At 49.3% G+C, this 6,151-nt stretch overlaps 1 long non-coding RNA gene across 1 annotated transcript in view; it reads left to right on the top strand.

The window, feature by feature from the left end:
* The first annotated feature begins 3,079 nt into the window (after window positions 1-3,079).
* LOC119906501 overlaps window positions 3,080-6,151 on the top strand; it is an 8,511-nt gene continuing 5,439 nt past the window's right edge. Inside the window, exon 1 of the long non-coding RNA XR_005444987.1 lies at window positions 3,080-3,433. This is a non-coding gene — a long non-coding RNA (uncharacterized LOC119906501). The remainder of the gene's footprint in view (window positions 3,434-6,151) is intronic.

Below are 6,151 nucleotides of genomic sequence, written 5' to 3'. Positions count from 1 at the left end.
TTAACCTTCGTTGGACAAGCGTGACAAAGCGTAATTATTGACGCTAAAGGTACCTTTAGTGTCACAGCAACACAAAGGAGGCTGTGGGGTTAGCCGGTCGACATGCAGAAAGTCCATGACTAGGTTTCGGCACTTACAATTGTGATGGTTATGGTAGGGGTAAGGGGCGTCGGGGCCGTCAACACTTTTAACATGAACGTATCTAGCACATCCGGTCATTATGAAACGTCTGGGACATCCAGGAGTGTTGCACACAGACGTGAAGGGTACCTTTAGCGCAAATAACTATGCTGAAGTTATTTGCAAAAGCAATACCAGCGCTTCACTTTTTCTGAAAGCGTTGGTATGGACACCCTGAGATGAGAATGGTCTGCCACTTTACAACACAAAGTCACGCAATCAGGCTGACAAACTCAACAAACCTGCAAACAGAACTGAGGGACTGACTCAACAAAACACCTGCAGACAGAACTGAGGGACCACTCATTAAAACACCTGCAGACAGAACTGAGGGACGACTCAAGAAAGCACCTGCAGACATAACTGAGGAACTGAATCAGGAAAACACCTGCAGACAGAACTGAGGGACGAATCAAGAAAACACCTGCAGACAGAACTGAGGGAATTATTAATAAATATAGTTTTTGGTTGGTGACTTGTTGGAGTTCTTCTGTGGGAGTTTTGACTCATGTGAATTTAAATTTGACTAAATTTATCAGAGACTTTGTGTCAGACAGCAGCTTTGCAGCCGCAGCGTCTGTCAGATCTCCGCTCTGCATCGTCCAATAAAGTTAGAAACAACTTTAAAAAGAGCAGAAACCGCCGCAAGAACCTGGAAGGAAAACGCCACGTTTGAAGTTAGACTGCAGAAACAGCTCGGGAGGTTTGTTAACATGTGAGAAACTCCAGATCAATATGAACAAATCAGTCACAGATTTACACACTCAGAACACACAGACCTGATCAGGTCACGTGACCACACACACTCCTGATCCTACTGCCCATCTACTGACTATCTCTCCCGTTCAGTCTGTCTCAGGTGAGTCTCTGGTGTCTCTAGTGAGTCTCAGGTGTCTCATGTGAGTCTCAGGTGAGTCTGGTGAGTCTCCGGTGTCTCTGGTGTGTTCTCTGGTGTGTCTCTGGTGTGTCTCTGGTGAGTCTCTGGTGTGTCTCAGGTGTCTCTGGTGAGTCTCAGGTGAGTCTCAGGTGAGTCTCTGGTGAGTCTCAGATGTCTCATGTGAGTCTCATGTGAGTCTGATGTGAGTCTCTGGTGAGTCTCAGATGTCTCATGTGAGTCTCATGTGAGTCTCATGTGAGTCTCTGGTGAGTCTCTGGTGAGTCTCAGATGTCTCATGTGAGTCTCAGGTGAGTCTCTGGTGAGTCTCCGGTGTCTCTGGTGTGTCTCTGGTGTGTCTCTGGTGTGTCTCTGGTGAGTCTCTGGTGAGTGGTGTCTCTGGTGAGTCTCAGGTGGTCTCAGGTGAGTCTCTGGTGAGTCTCAGATGTCTCATGTGAGTTCATGTGAGTCTGATGTGAGTCTCTGGTGAGTCTCAGATGTCTCATGTGAGTCTCATGTGAGTCTCATGTGAGTCTCATGTGAGTCTCTGGTGAGTCTCTGTGAGTCTCAGATGTCTCATGTGAGTCTGGTGATCTCTGTGTCTATGTGTGAGTCTCTGGTGAGTCTCATGTGAGTCTCTGGTGAGTCTCTGGTGAGTCTCAGATGTCTCATGTGAGTCTCATGTGAGTCTCTGGTGAGTCTCTGGTGAGTCTCAGATGTCTCATGTGAGTCTCTGGTGAGTCTCAGATGTCTCATGTGAGTCTCATGTGAGTCTCTGGTGAGTCTCAGATGTCTCATGTGAGTCTCTGGTGAGTCTCTGGTGAGTCTGGTGAGTCTCAGCTGTCTCTGGTGAGTCTCTGGTGAGTCTCTAGTGAGTCTCAGATGTCTCGGTGAGTCTCATGTGAGTCTCTGGTGTCTCGGGTGAGTCTCTGGTGAGTCTCTGGTGAGTCTCCAGTGAGTCTCTGGTGAGTCTCTGGTGAGTCTAGTGAGTCTCAGATGTCTCCGGTGAGTCTCATGTGAGTCTCTGGGTCTCGGGTGAGTCTCCAGTGAGTCTCATGTGAGTCTCTGCTGAGTCTCTGGTGAGTCTCGGGTGAGTCTCAGATGTCTCCGGTGAGTCTCATGTGAGTCTCTGGTGTCTCGGGTGAGTCTCATGTGAGTCTCTGGTGAGTCTCATGTGAGTCTCATGTGAGTCTCATGTGGTCTCAGGTGAGTCTCAGGTGTCTCGGGTGAGTCTCATGTGAGTCTCAGGTGAGTCTCAGGTGAGTCTCTGGTGTCTCAGGTGAGTCTCAGTTGAGTCTCGGGTGAGTCTCAGGTGAGTCTCTGGTGTCTCTAGTGAGTCTCAGGTGTCTCAGGTGAGTCTCTGGTGAATCTCAGGTGTCTCAAGTGAGTCTCATGTGAGTCTCTGGTGAGTCTCATGTGAGTCTCTGTGGTCTCGGTGAGTCTCAGGTGTCTCGGGTGAGTCTCAGGTGAGTCTCGGGTGTCTCAGGTGAGTTTGTGGTGAGTCTCAGGTGTCTCAGGTGAGTCTTGCAGCAGACGACGACAGTAAATCTCTGTGACTTTATTTAAATAAATGGAAATCTCTGATTAACCCGCGAGGGAAAATACTCCATAATATACACGAGTCCTGCATTCAGCACAGTACTGCAGTAAAAGTACAGCTGTCAGATTAATGTAGTGCAGTAGTTTGAAGTTTGAAGTAGCAGAAAATGGAAATACACAAGTACTTGAGTAAAGTAAAAAACTGAAGAAAAGCGTATTTTCTCAAATACTGTACTGAACTCACTTTAAATACATGTGGCTGGTGATACTGAAGTAAAACTGTGATGCAGTGCTTGCAGTACCTCTCTGGAGGTGGTACTGAGTACTTGTACTTCAGTAAAGTAGCAGAATACTTGCTCACAGTATTGATCCACCTGAGCTCCACCTGAGCACTTCCACAGATTAAGGTGTGTGACGTCAGCACGCAGTACGTGTGACGGGGGGCAGGGTGCGGGAGGTGTTAAAGGGGGGCTCGGGATTCCTGAGGATTACCCGTCATGCCCCGCGGGTAAAGATGGCGACAGCTGAGCAGGGCAGCAGATCAACTTTATCCGAGCGGCTCTGAGCGGATCTCGGTCCGTCAGTCGAAGCGTCTCCGCCGGCTGCTTCTCCTCCCGCGGCCCGCTGCCGCAGTTCGGAGCTCCTTCCCAGCCGGACCTCAGCGCTCCTCCCCGGCCTCGGATCGGTTCGGAGCGCTCCTCCTCCCTCCCTCCCTCCCTCCTCCCCTCCGCGACCGGAGGAAGAGAGCGGAGCTCCGGCTAAAGTTTCCTCTCCTCTCCGCTGTCTGGGATTGTTTGCGGAGATAAACCCGGGCCCGAGCCGCGCTGCCCGGCCTCGCAGGTAAGCGCTGACCCGGTTCGCCGTAGTTCTGGAGCCGTGTGTGCAGGTGAGCGGCGAAGAAGTGTCGCTTTATTCGGTGTGTGACAGTTTGGGTGCAGCTCGGTGTGCGGGGAACTGGGCCACGGTCAGACCCGCAGCAGGTCTGAGCGGGTTTATCTCGGTGTAACGGGCCGGGGGAGCGCGGCGTCTGTGCGGTCTTCAGGGACGGTTCGGCCCGGTGTCGGGGCGGAGAGAGCCCCGCGGTGCCTGTCGTGTCTGTCCCCCCGTCAGCCTGCCAGACAGAACTGAGGGCGGCACTAAAACTCGGTGCAGGTTTCTGAACATCACCGTGTGAGAGAGACACCTGCACTTCCAGCCAATCACAAGGCTGGATTACCAACTGGGCACTCAGACCCTCAGGGGCCTCAGACCCTCAGGGGCCACTGGTTCAGTTGTTTTTCTTGAAGCTGCAGTTTTGATAATCTCAGATTACCTGATTAATGTTCACAAGTCCAGAACCAGAACCCTGAAGAACCGGCACAGATCTGTTGGAGCCTTTAAATCTTACGAGCTTTGAAATAGTTTCAGTGATCAGCTGGTTGCTCAATATTCACGTTTCCGTGTAGAGCTGACGGTGAAGGTCTGGCGGCTGCGTGGAGAAAACGCAGCCCCCATATTTGTTGCCGCTCGGTGACTCGCAGGATGTGACGTTTACGATACGACTCAGCGACTCGCCCTTCAGACCTGCTGTTCCTCTGTGACGTGGTTGAACCCTGGGTGTGTTGGACTTCCTGTGGGCGAGCCGGCTGACTTCCTGTTGGCTCACATCAGCAGGAAGTGATTCACCTCTGAGTGTTGGTGGCGGCGTTCCTCCGGTGACACTTCTCAGCGGGTCAGCCTTTCTGAAGCGTTTTAAATGGATTTAATTATAATAACTAGATTTGTTAAACTCCGCCCACTTTTATATATTTGGTTTATTTTTCTTCCTAATTTAAAGTTTGTCTGAACGTTTGTGTTCGAGGGCTGAACGATGAATCGTTTTCAAATGGAAATTGCGATTTTAAAGAACACAATGAGCTAATCGTGAAGACGGCGATTAATTAAACATCTGACCCCTTTTAAACAGTCGTGCACTTACAGATTCATGGCGTTGTCGTCCTTGTGTTTCCGACCTGCTCAGAGTGGGCACGGGGCGTGTACAATTACTACAAACGTACTGGAGGAAAACGTGGGATAATGGCGCCGCCTGTGGCGTTATGTTTTCTTATTTAGTCTTTGCATTGACTTTGTCTAATCAAGCCGCCCAAAACGCTGGATTCTCTTTCGGTGGGAACGCACCTTTAGGGGTGGGAATCGCTGCGTACCACACGATACACGGCTCACGATAACGATATTATCACGATACAGTAATTCTGCGATAATCGATTTGCTTGACAATCCTAAAGCGATGCATCACGATATCCAACTGTTGTTTGTAAAAGGCACAAAATGCAAATTCACTGAATTTTTTACTGCAAATACAAACTGCTGAGCAGCACCTGAGTCTAATCTGTACATCACATTATGTTAATAAGTGTTGGGCGACGCAGCGGCGTGCTGCCCCTCTCTTCCTACTGCGCTCTTTTAGGCCACTGGGAATATTGGGTTTGACTTTTGACCCTTTGGGGTTGCTGTAGCTGGTCTGTGTGGAGAGCAGCAGATCAAGACGGTGAAGTTAGCAACTCTTTAATTTCAAACAGAGCTCAGGAAACACGGGCTTTATTTGCACAGTGTGTCACTCAGGACGTTCAGCATGTGAGTTTAGGTTAAGATTGTATTTTCGCGATGCTAATGTCCGTTAGCACGTTAATGGAGATTCCCATTATGTTAGCCTTGAGCTAACCGTCAAAGTGCTATTTTTTAAATTAATATTATGTATTGATATGTTGGGCTGGAATATCGATTCAGTATCATGGAAAAATGCACAACGATATATTGCCGTATCGATTTATTGTCACCCACTTACTAACGCTACATATCCGCATGGAGCATTCAGAATAAGAGCGTTTTGCCCGTTTTATTTTGCTGATTTGTTGTCCCGATCTTTGTTCTTCTACTATGGTTAGGTAGCTACGTAGCTAGATTGCTTTTGTTTTTTTGTCTGTTTTTAACTGTGTTTATTGTTGATTAGGGCTTCAGCTAACGATTTTATTATTCAAAGCTTCTACAGATTATTAAGTACCTTTGCTTGGCGGCGGTACTGTACTTTGTTCAGGCACCATGCTGATGGTCTCCTCCTGCAGAGCGGCGTGAAGCTGAAGAGGTCCCTCTCAGACTCTGGATTTCTTTAAGGCGTCTGGTTCTGTCTGTGCAGACTGATCCAGCTCCTCAGGTTCAGACCCGGTGGCTCTGCAGGTGAACTGACAGGAAGGGGTGACGTGAGGTCGGGTCGCTTCTGGTTCTGATTGGTTCTGGTGTTTTTTTCTCGTCATCGTTTGACTTTATTTGGTCAAACAGACCAAATGTTTGGGTTTTAAGTGCCGTCCTGGACTCGTCCTCGGGGGGGGGGGGGAGAACTGGGTTCTCTGAAGAACAATTCAAATCTCTTTCATTCATTCACGTCCTCCTCAGGGGAACAGTGTAAAGGGATTACACAGCACAGGGGCTTATCTCTGCTCAGAGAGGATTATGGGTAGGATGAGCTGGGGGGGGGAGGAGTCCTGTGACTTCTGTTCTCTGATTGGTTCATGTCAGTCGCTC

This window comes from Micropterus salmoides, unplaced genomic scaffold (genome assembly GCF_014851395.1).
Source record: "Micropterus salmoides isolate LMB-PRFRI ecotype aquatic unplaced genomic scaffold, ASM1485139v1 Ms_hic_scaffold_1631, whole genome shotgun sequence".
Lineage (NCBI taxonomy): Eukaryota > Metazoa > Chordata > Actinopteri > Centrarchiformes > Centrarchidae > Micropterus > Micropterus salmoides.
Note: the sequence above shows the minus strand (reverse complement) of the source record. Positions and strands in the feature narration are given on the sequence as shown.